This window comes from Coloeus monedula (genome assembly GCF_965178545.1).
Source record: "Coloeus monedula genome assembly, chromosome: 2".
Classification (NCBI taxonomy): domain Eukaryota; kingdom Metazoa; phylum Chordata; class Aves; order Passeriformes; family Corvidae; genus Coloeus; species Coloeus monedula.
The window spans coordinates 14495525-14513288 of NC_138782.1; positions in this window are offsets into that span (position 1 = coordinate 14495525).

The following is a 17764-nucleotide window of genomic DNA, read 5'->3' on the forward strand; positions in this document are numbered from 1 at the left end:
ACCCCTGGAATCATTCAAGTCCCAGGAAGTTGGCAATGCTCCCTCTTGCGGGACAACCTCAGGTTCCCCAGCACAGTCATTTCCCCAGACAAGCCAGGGCAGTGGTCACAGCACCAAGCCTGACAGAGCTCAAGAAGCCTTTGGACAATGCTCTCGGGCACATGGAGTGACCCTTGGGGGGCCCTGCACACGGGCAGGAGCTGGACTCGATGACCCTGATGGGTCCCTTCCAACTCAGCGTATTCCGTGACTCTGTGAACCTCATCCACACAGTGAGGGAACTTGATATTTCCTTTAGCTTCCACTCTTTTGTGGTTTTGCCCTTTACAGCCAGACACCCAACAGTTTTCCTGTTTTAGGAGGTGAAATGAAGATCATTACCTTGTGTCCTTGTGACAGTCCTGAGCAAGCGTCCCTGCCGCGTGCGCCAGCCTCTCAGCCCTGGGCGTTCCTGCGAGCTTCGTGACTCCAGTTTTCTCCATCAAGGACAGGAGGAGTTGGGCCGCGCACTTCCGCACCTGGACGTGGCGGCTCCTGGGAAGAAGAGAGCGGACACTGGGGCACAGGGAGCAGAGGGACACAGCGCAGGCCTTGGCCAGAGCATGCTCCCTGTCATTGCTGGGGGAAGGAGGCCTGGGCTCTCCCTGACACTTGGGACACCTGTAGAAGGTTCTGTCCGCAGAGAAACACAAAGTTAGCACTGTACAGAAGGACTGCCTGCAAGCAAGAGTGAGGAATTCAGTCTCCCTGCACTATCTGATACTCAACATCTTTCCCCAAATTCACTCTGAGAAAGGGGGAAATTAAAGACAACCCAGGCTGACCCATCAGGGGCCAGCCACTACACAGACAGCCGCAGCAGGATTGAGGATATTTGCACCCATTTACCCCCAAATCTGCAGACCTTGGGAAAGAAACAAATGCAGGGAAAACACGCTGTGGGACGTGAAGTTGCAGAATATTCAGCAATGCAGCCAGTTTCTTCTGTGAGGCTTGGCAAGAGATACATCTGAACATTTGCCCCTTTTCCAAAGCTGAGGAAAGGGTGGCAGTCAGTTTAGCCAGGTTGTCCTGTTCTAGACAGTGTCTCTTGGGGACTATCAGGCCCAGCACCAACACTTAAGGCAGCACCTGCTTCAGCTGTCCCATGGCAGTCGGCCTGTGAAGGTGCCTGTACAGTGATTCATCATCTCAAGGCTAACATGAGACATCAGTTGGAATAGCAAGTGGGGCTCTAAGGCCAGGACAGTCCTACAAGACTCCTCTTGGCAGGAGCTGCACCTGCTGTGCAGGCTGTGCCACACCCAGCACGTTCTCCCCCATGTGCTCCATGCCCCAGCAAGAACCCTCCTTACTTCTCAAGTGAATGGCATAATGAGGATGCATGGTTTTTCCCAGGGCCTCTGTGGTTAGGGCTGTGAAATATCAAAGAGCGCTCACAGCTGCAGTTGCAATTGTCCCTCTTCCCACAAAACCACAGGGCTCTATCCTTAGCCTGTGCAGGCACTTGCACTTGCCCGCCATTCACCACATCTAGGCAACTGGGACAGACTGGGAGAACTCCAGGAAGCAGCAGCAAGCTGAGTCAGGGGAGGTTGAGGTTGGATATCAGGAAAAAGTTTTTCACCCAGAGGGTGGCTGGGCACTGGAACAGGCTCCCCAGGGCAGTGGTCACAGCACCAAGCCTGAGAGAGTTCAGGAAGCCTTTGGACAACGCTCTCAGGCACATGGTGTGACCCTTGGCGTGTTTGTTCTGTGCAAGGCCAGGAGCTGGACTCAATGATCCTGATGGGCCCCTTCCAACTCAGCATATTCTACAGCTCTGTGATTCTGTCAACTAAAGGGCTGCACGAGGGCAGAAATAGGTGACAAGAGGAAAGAAGTGAGGTTGATTGGAGAATCAAGTCACTGAGTTCACAGAAGATGCAGGATACAGGACCCTTCCCTCCCACCATTCCCATTCTCTCTCTCAGCCCTTCTGCCCCCCACACAATAGAAGGTGAAGAATATCACTAAGAGAAGAAGAACCTACTGGACTCCACTGTCCATGAGAGCAGTCATTGCTCGTGCAGGAGTCACATGCTCCACCATGACTCCCAGGGTGTGACTGGCTGCTTTCTGAACAAACTCTGGGGAGTTCCACACCATCTGGAGAAGGACCCGAGCAACCTCATCCACCTCCGAGTCCATGTCCTTCTGCAAGGTCACAAAGAGCTCTCCAAGAGTGACGATTGCAGAGTAAGACACCTTTGAGCGAAGGTTGGTCACCTGGGGAAGTCATGAGGGGAAACATAAGAATCACTTTGAAAAGAAAACCAGTTGCCTTAGACAAAAGTCCCAGGAAATGACAACACTTCCCGCTGTGTCCAGGGGAACACAAAAGCACAGGCAGAGCAGAAGAGCACAAGCACAGAAAGGCACTTCACTCTGGCACCTACTTGTGCTAGGCCTCAGGCCTGCTTCCTGCAGGCCTAAAACATATTCTTTCACTTAAAGTGTTCTACTTAACTCTTCTGGAATGTCCACTGCTTTGGTTTTAGGCCCTTTCATTCAAAAAACAAAGAAACAAATTAAAGCAAGGGCTGCTCTCAAGCCATAAAGGCACAAGTCATAAAGACAAAAGAGTCATTTGCTCCTGTTTGAAAAAGCAACAGCAGCAGTTGAAGCCCTCAGCCAGGAAACAGAAAACACAGGCTCAAGTCTACAGACTAATTGGCAGTGTTGAATTACAGCTTGGGCAGAGATTTGGACTGCAGCAAATAACAGAATTAGTGTCTCCGCTTCTGCACTTGCACGTTGCACTGTAATGGCAGCTCGCTCCAAGAGGAGAGTGTCAGATGCCCGACCTACCAGTAAATAGAGCTACATGTGCACACAGATCCTATAGAGAGCTGACAGACATGAGAAAGATAAGGTCTAGAAACAGAAATGAAGGCAGTCCCTGAGCACACAGGGAGATGAACAAGCACATATCTACTCTACACACCGCGTATGAAGCACGGAGGACGATTCAGAACAAGGTTCTTACCTCGTTGGTAAGTGCCAAGCAAACCTCACGAAGTCTACAAAGAAGGACTTCTGAGTGGGACTCAGCCAGGTGTTTGATGCTGAAGAGTCCCTTCTCCTTCAGCTCCCTGAAAGGCAAGTACCAAAAAGATTGACTTTCTCTCCACCCAAGAACTAGGCAGCACCCTCTGAATTTACCAGGCTGGCGGCTCAGTCAAACAAAGGGAGGTGCTTTTCAAGCAGTACTTGATGAAATCGTGGAACTCGCTGCCACAGGTTGCTGTGGCTGTCAAAAGCATACGCAAATCCAAGAGGCAAATAGAGGGCTTTCAGAGTCTTCATTTGTGGCTGTTTAACAAGACAGCCTTTCTGAAGTCTCTGGCACATGAAGTCCCTATGTCAGTGCTTCCTGGAGGCTGTGAGACCGTGCCATGCTGCTGTTTCTTGTCACCTCCCTGTACCTGTCCCTGAGACACAGTCCCATTGGGCTGCGTCTGGGGCATTTTCCTTCTTTGCCAGCCCCAGCAGGCAGTTCAGCAGTGAGAGTCTGCACTGGCACTCTGTAGCTGAGTTTCCACTCTGCAATCTAGGCCTGTCTGTCACCCACTCCACTCCACCTCACACATTCCCCAAGAAAGCAGCAGGATGCCCCAGAAGATTCCACACCAGGGCAAGAACAGATGAAAGTCTGGCTTTTCCCAAAAGCCCCTACCTAAAACAACAGCAACATGTTATTTACAAGGTGCAAACAACTCCCTCTCTCAGCACTTGCTTTGTGCAGGACCTGAGCTACAGGAAGGCGCGTGATGCATCGGGGCTGCAGCGCAGGGCTGGCGGCCGACGCCACGGGCATCCCTGAGTGTCACCCGGACCCCCCCCACAGCTGCAGAAGCTCTCTGCACCTCACAGGGCACCAAACAGAAATGGGGAAGAGAAAGCAGAAGAGAAAGGGCAGAGCAAAGGCGAGCAGTGAGTAGATGATAACCCAGACATCAAAAAGACAACCAATATCACCTAACATTTGTGGGGTTATCACCTCTGGACTTCTACAGGCCTCCTTCTGTCTGTGTCTAAGTTTGGGACACATTGTGAGTATTGACAAAACATCTCAGGCCCATATGAAGCAGTGAGAAGGAAACAGTTGAATTGCAAAAGTGCAAGATTCCTAGAGGATTTTATTTCTTTTTCCTTCTCTTCTGCCGTGAGCCCCTCAGGACTAATGACAGGCTGAGTGACTCTATAGCACAACTCAGTGCATTTCTCAGAAAGAAGAACTCCCTGTAGCTGCTCCTGGGACTCACATGCAGAAGGTCACAGGCAGACCCTGACTCCTGCCACTGCTGCCAGCAGTGGGGCCAGAGACAAATCTCACTCAGTCCCACTGGGCCCCGAGACACCCAAATCTCTACACTCCAAACTGCTGCCATCCTGCTTCTGGCTTCAGCCAGCAAATCATCTTGTCCCACAGCTTTCTCTCTTCCCTCAAGATTTCCTTTGCAGCCCCACAGAGCAGCAGGCAAAGCGAGGAAACAGCACGGACCTGCTGCAGCTGGAGCACTGCTGCAGACCAAGGCCAAGAAAAGGCTGCTCTCCAATCTTTATCCTCTCTCTGCTCTGGAGTGGTTTCACTGGTGCCCCTCGGCCCTCTGGGCTGTTGGGGCTCAGAGGCACTAGCAAGATACTCTCCTAACCTACCTTAACGCTAAGAGGGAGACAGAGTGAACGGGGCCTTTCTTACCAGTCATCGCTGCTGAGCAAGGAGAGTGCCTCGAGCAAGGACTGCTGTGGCTCCAAAGAGGCTCCGTCCTTCTGCCCCTTCCCACGGAGCGGCTCCTCTCGGCGCTCGGCACCAGTGGCCGTCTGCGGGGTCACTGTAAGGAGAGGGTCAGCCATGAGCGCTGCAGCCCCGGGCAAGGCACCCCGCCATGGAGCGGCCTGCAGCCCCATCTCCCAGCCAGGCTTCCATGAGGTACAAACTGGCACTGGCTCAGAGAATTCCCTGCTCTCTGGCTCCTTGCTTTCTCCCAGCCCCCCCAGCTGGGCACAGCTCCTTGGCTCAACCTGACAATTGCCCACACAGCGCCAGCTCCCAAGTGCCACAGGTACCACCGCCAGCGGCACCTTCCTGAGGCCGCAGAGCTCCCACTCCCTGGGAGACAGTGCCCACCAGCAGGACTTGCTCCCCAGGAGGGACCCCTCAGCTGCCTCTCTTGTCTCAGCGCCCTGATTTCCCCGAGCCCTGAGGACAGAGGCACTCTGCAACTCCCTGAGGAAAGACCTGCAGCTGCCTCGTGACAGCACCAAGCCGAGCCTGAACAACCGAGTCCTGCTGGGCCCGGCTGAATCCCCTCAGAGCAGCTACCAGGGAACAGCGATACCTGACCCTTCACACCTCACAGCACCTCTGTTCCCATTGGCTTCAAATATTCTAGACAGAGGGCAGCTGAGTGCACTTACATTTCAGCCTGCTCTTGGGAAGGGAGTAGTTCATGGATTTTGTTCTTTCTAAGCATCATGGATCTTTACTATTTCAGTAAAATACACACTGGCTGTATTTGAAAGATGCTGAGGTGAAATTTGTTTGTCATCAAATGGACTTGTGTGCACACTGTGCAAGACTAAGCTTTCTCTTGTGGAAAAATGGAATCTCTAGCCCAGATGGTTGATAAAAAAGCCTTCCAAATGCAAATTGATGATAAGAATACGTAAATACAGATGCAGATTGTTGGCAGACACAATCTCTTGACAGTCGGTTTACAAGGTATGAGAAAATTCAGATGATAAATGCATTTCTTAAGAAACCCACTTGTCATCCAAAGGACTGTTGATCATCAATTTCATGTCATGCACTCAACAGGTCGTTTTCTAATGTGTACAAGGAAACATCTGAGCTGTGTCAAATGATGGAGTTTAAATATTGCACAGAATCTAGATGAACTGCTCTAGACTCTGTAGAAGTTTTGTGCTACCCTGCATGTTCTCACACAGTATGGACGAAGCGTAACATCAAAAATATTCAGATGGGAGCTAATCTGGCTGTCACTGGTGTACCCCTGTCACTGCCATCAGTGGTGTCACTGCAGAAGGATGTCGATGTACACAGCTATATTCAATAGGAATGGGGAGCCACGTCAGGCTAGTTCTGGTCAATTGTGACCATGGAAGTAGCATCACTAGAAAAGAGCACTCAAAGTATCATTCCTAGCTCCCTTCTTCTTATCTCACCCTACTCAGGATCATAGCACAGGCAGGCTGCCCTCACAGGAGAGGCAAGAGCCACCAGGGACTATGTGCTGTGTATTCACTGCGGGCAGCAAACAGCCTGGGAGCAGCAGGCAGCCCCTCCTGGCTGTCACCTGCTACACAGGCCGCTGTATTTGGGTGGGGTGACCCAGGAGGCGCTGCTTGTTCCCTCTTGGCATTGCAGGCCGTGGGATGGCAGCGGCAAGAAGCCATTGGGCACTTCTGGGAGCAGCAGCACGGCTGCACCAAGTGGCTGACTGCCATGCAGAGACAACCCTTGCTGGGAGAGCAGGAAAGCTGGCTGCAGAGCCGGATAGCAGCACAGGCAGAGGGCCAAGATGGAGAGTGGACAATTGATCGTGGTGGTACTCGTAGGTGCACAGTGAGCACACCCTGCCAGACTGCCCCGAGCTCATCCCTGCAGTTACAGCTGCCTCCTGGCACCAGTGCTGTAGTTTGCTCTATCAGGATGGGCAAAAGCCAGAGCTTAGCTCTTCACCACTACTTTATGCAGCTCAGCTTTCCAATGGATCAATAAGAACCAACTGCTCCAGTTCTGCCGAGCTGGAGTAACTCAAGAGTAGATTTGCTGTTCATTCTCAGCACAGGCTATGAACCCAAGATCCCAGCTGTGGTGGCTGAGGCAGGAGGCGGTTTGTGCTCCTTGTGCAAGGAAAGCCGGTGCAGGAAAAAGCTGCTGTGGAGCAGGCTTACCTGAGGAGTTGTGTGGGAAGCTGCCATCTCCATGGATGATGGGCTTCTTGGGCAGTAAGGGCACGTTGTCCTGCTTCCTCAAGACCTTCTTCTTCAAGGCACTACCAGGGTGTTTTCTCTGCACACTGGAAGCTGTGCCATTGACAGGCGGTAGGCTAAAGCCTGCAGGGACCAAAGAGGAGCTTGGAAGTGGAGGGTGACAATGGAAAGGCCCAGAAAACTTGCTGGAGCTGGGCAATGTCTCTTTGTTATCCCAAAGAACTTCAAGTATAACAGTGGCACAGTACCATGGGAAAGTGATCACAGAATAAGAGACTCCTAGAAGAGTTTGGGTTGGAAGGAACCGTTAACCACCATCTAGTCCAGCCCCCATGAGCAGGGACATCTTCAGCTAGATTCAGCTAGGTTCCTCAGGGCCCCATCTAACATGGCCTTGAACACCTTCACGGATCGATCAACAACAGCTTCTCAGGGCAAACTCTCCCAGTGTTTCATCCCTTTCATTATAAAATAAATCTTCCTAATATCTAATTGAAATCTACCCTCTTCTGGTTTAAAACCAAATTGCAGTGATGCTTCCCCGAAGAAACAAGGAAACCCCAGTAGTGCCTTGCTTTTGTTTTCCTGTTTCAGAGGCTGGCTGGGGAAGTTACCAAAAGAAAGCGCAGATAACCTTGCGTGATGCCCTCGGGCTGAGTGCTGCCTCCTGAGGTCCCTGCTGCTGCCCTGGGGCAGCGCACACAGCACTGCAGTCAGGGCCCCTCAGCCGGGATTCAGTCGGGAACGCTGCTTGCTCCGGGGGCTACACCAGAAGCACTGGCTCGGGGCTTCAGCACAGCTCTACAGCGCCAGCTCCTCAGCAGGGAGCGGTGGGAGAAGGGTCTCTGGGGTTTTCATTAGAAGGAGTTGAATTTTGTTTCTTCCAGGTTGCACCTTGGTTGAAAAGCATTCTTTTGGACCCACTTTTCCTGGAGGCTGCTATCCAGGAGAGAGTCTGAAGCCCCAGTGTACTTTGCAAGACAGAATTTTACACACTGAAGGACTTCAGAGGGGAAGGTGGGAAGCTGATATTCTGTTACGGACTCAGTGAGGCCATGGGCAAGACACTTCATGCCTCTCCATTTTCCTTTGGGGACCGGAAATACATCCTATGCAAACTCCCACTCAGATGCAAGTGTAACAGCCCCCCAGTCTGAGGGCAACACTGTGCAGAGGGCAAGCAAGTGATCAGAAAGGACCACAGGTGTAGCAACCACTTACTTGCTGCAGCTCCATCCCTGGGGTCAACTGTCTGTGGAGGCAGCTGCAAGGATGTTTCCTTTTCTCTCTCTGTCTTGATCTCTTTCTCCAAAAGCTCCATTGGCATCCGCTCTAAGTTCCTTTGAGCCAACATGCCCAATGCAGCACGGACCTACATGCAATGGGAATGCATCACAGACTGTAAGCAGAGACACACAAACCAGACACAACATCTCATCAGGAGCACAGAGTCCATAGAGTTCCACAGTCCTTGATGCAGCTCCATGTACATTCCAATGGTTTCTGAAGAATGTCTCCTGTCCTCACCTTGGCAATTACACACAGTGAGGTGGAATGCTTTATTGCCATAACCTCCCACTGCTCCAAGGTACTGTTTCTCACCCTCTGTCAAGAGGCCCTGCTTGAAGCAAGAAAATCACAGGAGTGCTCCAAGACAGATGAAGAGCCTACGTGACCAGTGAGCAGGCAGTTCCCTTCCTACAGGCCATGGCAGGAGAATAAAAACCATGTGCAATACGAAGCAAGGAGGGGTAATTAGCTGTTGCTTAACACTCATGGCCAGGAATTGCAGCTGTTTCTCACTTCTGGCTTCTGAAGGACTCAGCTGCTCTTGGAGACCGTGAGGCCAAAAAGACGAGTCACGTGAAAACAAGTTGCAAAAATATTGATGTTAATGCGTGGAAAAATTGAGAATGAGAGGGCTGTGAGATACAGCAAGAAAGGTAACCAGGAAAAATCAACGTCTCCCATTTTATTTTGCAGCCTTGCTTACACTGAACATTAGAATCCTTGCCCACATTCACTGATGTGTAGCTTGCTCTGCCATTCAGAACTTCTCTACAAGGGCCTTTGCACATAAAGAATGCTTCTGGCATGACCTTAGCACCATCTCCAAACCAGTGACCTTGCCACCACTGGAAATAGCCAAGCAATTGCTCTGTAGCTGTCAAATATATGCCCAAGAGAATCCCCATCCCCCAAGAGTGGAAGATGATGATTTTCAGGGACATTTTGGGCCTAGCACTAAACAGTCACTGGCAAGGAAGTCTGCTCATCCCTGTCCTTATCCCTCACCTTTCGAAAGCCATCCTTCAGGGCTTCGGCACTCGTAAGGCCAGCACTGGTGGGGTGATCCGTCTCCTTGGCCTGGCTCAGTGGGAGCCCTGTTAATGGAAGCAAAGGTTCCTGGAAATCTCTGGCACACTTCAAGCCCCCAACAGCTGGGCAACAGGCAAGACAGCTTCCAGATTGCAGAGCTCTGATAAGACCCAGAGATTGTGTCTGAGAGCAGCAAGGTACATATGCCTAGAACCTCGCCCAATGGATGGGCTACTGCCACAGTGCACTGGCAGCAGACATGGCATTGCTCTGTTGGCCAGCAGAATGAAACCTCCTGCATGATGGAGGCCTCAGCCCTGGATGCTGGAGAGCTGCTGTGTTTGATAGAGAAGGGCAGAGACAGAGCTTGCTCTTGACAGAGATTCTTATCTGTCCTAATTCATGCTGATTTTAGTAAACATCTTCTTCCTGGTTCCTAAAAGAACTCCCAGGTTCTAACACCCGTAAGCATTTAGATCAATATTTTCTTCTCTTTGTGCCAATATTTTAGAGGACATGAAAAAAAAGCTTAGCATTGCAGGAGTGTAAGCAAAACGTGAATTGTGTTCTTGAAACTGGATAATTTGCTTTCCCCAAGGATTTTCATTCTAAACTGGGTGAGACTGGGCCACTTTCAGGCCAGTCTGACTAAAGGCTGATTTTCCTAATGGAAGTGGAACAATGTAGCTCATTCTGAAACACTCTCCAACAGAGCCCTTAAAACTCAGAGGATGAATCACTCTTTACATGGCTTCACAGAGGATAAAAACACGTGGCAGCAAAGAAGCAGAAAACCAATGTCTTAAATCAGGATTTTTTGCCCAGCAAAATGGTCAGCTTAATAATAAAAAAGAGTCAGATATGGGCTTTGAGGAAGGAGGGCTATTCTGGATTGGGGGCAAGGCCTTGGAAGGTAAGAGCATCTGGGAAGTTGACAGGGAAACTACTGACTCCGGGGTAACCTCCTTGGGACCAGTGCAGTCAGCCCCAAGTGCAAAGTGGAGACACAAAATATAACAGAGGCCACAATGCCAACATAAAGCATCGGAAGCTACAGTATTTCATGTGAGAGATTCCCTGGAAACCTCTAAAGAGCTGCACAGGGAAACACGCTCCTGCCAGCAGCCACTTGAGGCAGGCCAGGGAGACACCCTGACCCACTTGCACAGAGCCAGCACAGGAGCAGCCTGGCCTCTGGGCTGCCCTGGGACAGCAGGGAGCCCAGAGGCCTGTGCTTTCCAGGAATGGCTCAGCTGCACACGCACCCTCCTGCTCCTCTCGCGGCCCCACAGCTGAGCAGCCCTACAGCTACACGGGGCACTGGGAGCAGCACAGCTCATTGCAGGGGGCACATGCAGGGCAGAACTGTTCCCTGGCAATGTGCCCAGGCTCTCTAGGCTGGCACAAGAGCCTTCCTCCCGCCAGAGAGCGGCCCAGCTCCCGCCTTACCTCTTTGTGAGGCTGAGCCATGCTCAGCCTTCACCTGGTGCTCCCTGGCAGTGACCCCGGGGGCAGCGCTGCTCAGCTGCCCCTGCCGGGGCTCCTGGGCCAAGGCCCCCTGAGCAGGCTGCGAGCGGAGACCTGCACTGCCAAGGCCGGGCTTCCGCGCATCAGTCTTCAAGCCGAAAAGTTCAGCCAGTTCCCTTGGGAACAGAGGCATCCCAGGTCCTATCACACACCATGAACTCTTTCCCTTCTTCCTCTGGGTTTTTGTTGTAGAAGAAGCTGTAGATCAGGTACAAGGGAAGAAGTGAGTTAGTTGATCTCCCACCTTTACAATCACCACAACTAATGGGTGAGGCACTCGAGGGGTTATTTATTATTGAGAAGATCGCTTTGTTTTTATTTTTCATGAAACTAGCATCACTATAATTGCTCTGAGCTGTATGGAGCTGGCAGGACAGGAGAGAGAGATTCTACTACTTTACTTCTGTGCTGCTCATGGCTCATTCACTACTTGGGGATCCCTTTCCTTCCAAACAGTTGGCAACCCACAGGGGTCTCTAGAATTTAACAATTCCACCTAGGAAGTAATTGCTTTCCCAAGCCAGTTTTCAAGGCCTTTGTTTCTGTAACTCCCCCTCAGTTCTTGGTTGGGTTTTCTTGGTGGTTTTTCTTTCTCTTTACAACAAAGGCAGTGCTGGGACACAAACAATGGCACCCCATGTGTTAGAAGCAAAAGATTTGCAATCCCCATTAGATGTCCCCAGTATTCAAGCAGCCCATATATGTAGGGAACACATTGTTCATGCAAACGTCCCAGCTTTCTCTGCTTTGTTGCTCCAGGAGTTTATTCCCTGCTTTCCTTCCTGCAGAGACACCCAAACCCAACATAAACATGACCTGCCTCAAAACATTTCTGATCTTTGCTAATCCCGACAATTCAAAATTTTCTTAATGGAAATGGCACGGGGCAGGTTAATCTGAAATGCTCTCCATTGGAGCTTTTGAAACTCAGAGAACTAACCATTCTGTACAGGCCTCCACCAATGATAAATCGTTTTTCTGCATCAGCAAAATTGTTTCTTCAAATCTCATCTCTCCTATCATTCCACGCCCAGAGATGGCAAAGGAACAACAACACTGGCATTGAGGCTTTGAACTTGAAAGCAGGGGCTGACACACATGCACCAGACACCTCATTTGGTCTGGCACAACTCTTCTTGTCAGGGATCAGGCAAGGCAGGGAGGGGGGACAAGGCAGAAGGCATCTCCTCCCCCAGCCTCAGCCTGCAATACTGACACAGGCAGAGAGAGTCAGGGAAGAGATTTGTCCTTGTGAACCTGCCATAGGTGGCTTTAGGCTTGTGCTGTCAGAGGATGACAAACTCTGATCCTGCATAGGCTGCATCCATTTGGAAGTCTCCTTCCCCTTAACTGGAACATTCACAAGGCCTTTCTGTCTAAGGAGGTTTCCCTATTTCTCCCCGTGCAAAACCAGGCAATGTCCATGAATCTCCTTCAGATCTCAAAGGGTTCCACACAGAAACTGCCCCAAGGGAAGGTGTCTTCCTTCAAAGGCAGGAGGAAGGAGTGGGAACATTTCTCCTTTCATGCTAAATGTCTTTTTTTCTCTACTAATTATGACCTTAGAAAGGGTGCAGGGAGATGAAAGGCATGTGCAGGATGGAGAGGAATGTTTTCTGTTCCTGCGGTGCATTTCCCAAGCCCCAAGGTACCAGTGCAGCTCCTGGAGTAATTTTCACTGCACCACCGGAGCACACTCCCAGTGACCAGGCTCTGGGAGAGCGCATCAAGGAATTGAAAGGAATTTGAAGACATTTAAACCAGGATGGTTTTCAACCAAACTGCCACAATGCCACCCCATGGTCAGCATTCCAATGGCCATTTTAGGACAGACATGCCCTGTACCTACTTGCATGTTCAGAGTTCTTCTCTTTGCTTCTGCTGCTGGATCTTGGCCTTGAGAAAAGGGAGGACAAAAGAATATATGAGGAGGTAGAAAGAGAAGGGCATGGAATGTGTGTAGCATCAAAGGAGGCAAACCTTCTTAGCATGGTCCCCCTGATGAAGGAGGAAATGCAACACATAAACCCAACACGATGCAAAGCTGATGAATTGTGTCATACATGAAATCCCTATTTGTCCTTGGTCTTTGCATATTAAGTGCTTTATTTAATTAATTTTGAGTTAATTATTTTTAAATTGAATGTTACAATTAACCCATCTGCCCAGGTACAAAAATCCAGTTCCACTATCAGTGTTTCCATTTGTTTAAAGTTTATTAATAGAGTTGCACCCTTCCCAGTTAAAATTTTCCCAGTTAAAAATCACAAACTTGCCCCTTTTCAAGCTTCAAACCACTGGTACACCATAAGAGTTACCTTTCCTGTGTTTACTGTATACTTTTACAAGTGTTTTGAGATGTGTTGGACTTGCATTCCAAGGCCAAAACCCTACCCAGTCTTAATAGCCAGCAGCTATTTATAGCCACGGCCATTACTCTGCAGGCAAGTCCCATGGCAACCTGAATACCTGAATTTTAATGAAAGTATTGTATTCCCTTATCTCTAACTGATACCACCCCCCCCCCCCCCCTTGACAACGATGAGCCATTGGTGGACGGAGATGATCCATCCAAAGGAAAGCACCAATCGCCTTGGACCGAAGGGGCGGGCTGTGGGTGGGCTGTGGGCGGAGCAAAAACTCTAAAAAGGGCGAAGCCGAGAGGCCGGGTCTCTTCTCTCTTCCCCTCTTGCTCTCTCCAGACTAGCTGTGGGGGACATCAGTGCTGGCATTAAAAGCCTTACCCCTTTTAAGGGGCTTTTAGTAATTTTTTTAAGTCAACCCAGCACTGCAAGTTCTTTTTCTCTACCTGAGGTCTAGTGCTGTCTCAGCCAGAAGATCTCAAATCCCTGCACTCCTGGGGCATACCATCTACCGAGCCATAGGATCCCAAATTTTTATATTTTTCTGATTTCTGTAATTTTTCAATTTTTCTGTTTTCAATAAATTAATCTTTTCAAGAGTTGTCTCATTTCTCACAATTGTCCTAAAGCTTTCAGGTGCTGGAATCCCACAGAGCTTGCCAAGCTCTGGCTGAAACACAGCAGTCATTCTTCAACTTGCATCAGACCTGCCCAGTTCTCTCCTTTTGGAGCCAAGTGGCTCCTACAGCCTCTGTGAAGCAGCAAGAGCTGCTGAGCTGAGACACAAGTCTGTATGGAGGGCAGCTACTTTTGTTCTGCTGCCAAAGCTTGACTTTGCCTGCTCATGCCTTACACTGCTGACAGTCTCGGGCTACATGGGGTCATAGCACTGCTCTCTCCTGAGAATGACAGTACACCTCCTTGCTCTTTCAAGGACAAAAAGGCCTTTTCCAACTCAGCTGCTAGGTAAGGATATTCAGATTGCACTTTAAAAGCCCTACGGACGCTTTTCAATTGGAATGATACTTCTGGGACTCCTTCTTTATCCTTGTCACTAGGATAAGCTTGACAGCTACATTTTCTCACACATATATCCAAGCCAATACCTTTGCATCAGGTACAGTCCTATAACTCTTCTCTAGCACCTTGCCCTCTTTGATCTTAAGCCCAGATCGAAATACTAAACATGGATCAGATTATACATCTGTACCCCAAGTTTTATCTGGGCTCTGGTTTCACGGTGGAGGCCCAGGCACAGAGAAGTCACACCTGACATTTACAGAAGCAGCACCTGAATTTGCAGACACCTCCTCAGTAGCCAATATTTGCCCTGACATATCCTCATGGCTGCAGAAGTTGACAGTCAAGGATCACAGTATTCAAAGAACCGCAGTATCCAGATCCATGCAATACAGTTCCCAAATGACAGCACAAACACCACAGAGGGAATCAGTAGCCGCGTCCAGCAGAGGACCTGTTCTGAGGTGCTCTTAAGCCCTGCCTCCTCTTCCCCACAACCACCTCTGCTCTTAGGGCATATGGTGTTGGGTTTGCCATTGTGCTGGATCACCACAGATGGGCCAAATGGGGAATACACTGAGGTTTGCCTAAATACATGGGAGAGATGACTGTGGAAAATAACCTCACGAGACGGGAAGAGCAAGGGGAACAGCACACTGGAGGAGCAGACACCTTGGCTTACCTCATCTCCTGGGACCCTTGGAAATCCAGCTGCGGAGAGCTTGGGACAGACACTGCCGCACTGCTCACAGGGGGACTCACTGCCTTGCGTATTGGGGGGATCAAAGGTGGTCCCAATGACCCTTTCTTCATATCCCCACCACTGGAACACAGCAAGGAAGCCTGCAAAGAGTAGAACACCATACTCCTCAGATCCAGCATCCAGCTTGCCCCCATTCATGCCTGAAGACATTTAGCCATGCTCTTAGCTGGGACCTGGCAGAAATGTCAAACTGATGGAGCAACTTGGTCTAGGACAGGGAATGGAAAGGGAAGTGGTGAGGGAGAGACCATGTCCCACATTTGCCACCACTATCCCTGTGCTCACTTCTCTGGAAATGTGGCTACATTCCCAGATGGCATCCACATGTTTGGCACCAAGATGTTCTGCGGTGCCACTGCCTCCACTGGCCTTTTGGATCGTATGGGAATGGCCTTGGATCCCTATTCTCTCCCTGTCCCTAAAGCACCTAACAGCCAGTGCTGATCTCCAGCCAAGTCCCCACAAAGCCATCCTGCAGGATGTCCAAACCTGCTTTTCTCAAGCCCCTCATTTCTGCTGCTGCTTCCCTTCCCTCGTACAGTTCCCCAGCAGCCTTTGAGCCCCGATGCTGCTGAGCTCTGGGCATGCTCGGTGCTCTCTCTCCAGCTCCCACACATCCATCATCTCAGGCTCACTGGCATTTAGGAAGTTCTGCCGAGCTCCCTGCCCTGCTGCTCTCTGGAAGGCCTCTGCCTGCCCAAGTTGCTCCAGGGCCCCCATGCCATGTCCAGCAAGGGGGGTGGAGGCAGCGGGGCCAGATGCACACCCTTCCTTAGTATCCCATTGTCCCTGGCACAGCTAAAGAGCCAAATCAGGCCCTGTTCAAACTTCAGTGGAAGGATCAGTTCCTCTCAGGGATACGCTGGGCCCTTTCTCAGCAAGGCTGGAATCAAGTACACAAGCCTTGGGTTGGACATTCTGTTTACCAAAGCTGTTGTTCATCTGCCTCCTCCTGCACCCCACAGCAAACCCAGAACAACTGCAGGTCCTGGCCCTGCTGCAAAGGCAATCGTGGGGGTGGGCTCTGGGCTGCTCTCCCCATGGCCACCTGCCATCCCTTCCCTCTGGACAAAGCCATGCCAGAATGCACAAAGCTGCCCAGAAGCTGATGAAGTCTAGAAATAGCATCAGAGACAACTGGGCACAAGGGCATGGCTGTACAACTCAAAAGCTGACACAACCTGCAACTGACTTTGCAGGACTGCCTGTTCCAGCAAACACCTTTCTCCGTCCAAACCGGACAAAGCTGACAGAAAACACCACCAAGACACAGAGATGGTTCACACACACCCGTAGTTTACTAAATGTAGAAGGATTGGTTCACAAGATTGGCCAACTTCAGCTGCTCTGACTGCCTGTTGGTGTTTTCTCAGCCATAAGACAGAGCAGGAGCCACAACAGAGCCAGAAACCATTCAAAGACCTCCCCTGCTATTGATACTCACTGAGGACATGAAGCCTGCACTACACACCCACTGCAAAGACAGCCTGAAGTGCAGTGTCCTGCTGAGCTCTCCCTTTGCTCAGCTGCTTCCCTGGCCTCACACCACAGCAAATGGTCTCAGAGCTCTGCCTACAGCACATGAACTGAAAATCCACCAGACAGGACTTGGGTTGGCGTCCTTACCATATGTCCTTTTCTCTCTGAACTCAGCTCCTCCTTTTTTCTCCTGTCATCATCATTGCCGGTGACATTTTTCCCATTCTCCTGCTCTCTGCTACATATTTTCTTTGTGTTAGAAGAAGGAGAGCTCTTCTGGATGGTAGGCAATGGCTTGGAGGGAAGGAGCATAGAGGGAGATGCCACGGTAAAATTCTTGGCAAGACTGTAGCCAGTCAGTCCTGCAAAATGGAAACACAAAATAAACAGAGGCCACAATGACAACATAAAGCATCGGAAGCTACAGTATTTCATGTGAGAGATTCCCTGGAAACTTCTAAAGAGCTGCACAGGGAAACACGCTCCTGCCAGCAGCCACTTGAGGCAGACCAGGGAGACACCCTGACCAACTTGCACAGAGCCAGCACAGGAGCAGCCTGGCCTCTGGGCTGCCCTGGGACAGCAGGGAGCCCAGAGGCCTGTGCTTTCCAGGAATGGCTCAGCTGCACACGCACCCTCCTGCTCCTCTCGCGGCCCCACAGCTGAGCAGCCCTACAGCTACACGGGGCACTGGGAGCAGCACAGCTCATTGCAGGGGGCACATGCAGGGCAGAACTGTTCCCTGGCAATGTGCCCAGGCTCTCTAGGCTGGCACAAGAGCCTTCCTCCCGCCAGAGAGCGGCCCAGCTCCTGCCTTACCTCTTTGTGAGGCTGAGCCATGCTCAGCCTTCACCTTGTCCTCAATCGGAAGTTGCTTCAGGCACCCCATGCCACGACTAGGAAGGGGGGTGGAGAGAGCGGGGGCAGGTGCACACCCTTCCTTTGCGTTCTGTCATTTTTGGCACAGCTAAGAAGTCACGTCCGGAGGTGTCCAACTCAGCACTTTGTCATCTTCCTGCAGGTCATCGAGCCTTCACCAGCCCAAAATGTCGGAGAGGTTTTCCCGCACATGCGGAGGCTGGCTGGCAGCGTGCTTCCTCAGCTTGGCGCCCATCACCTTGTAGAGGGCGCAGGCAAGCTTGGTGACCACAGTGCGGACATTGGCGCTTCGGACAGGCAGCGCCTTGTTCCCCAGGAAGGACCAGAGCACGGGCAGGGCGTAGCGCTGGACGACTTCGGGGCTCCTGGGATAAACCCATCCCACAAGCGCTGCCGGAAGAGAGACACAAAC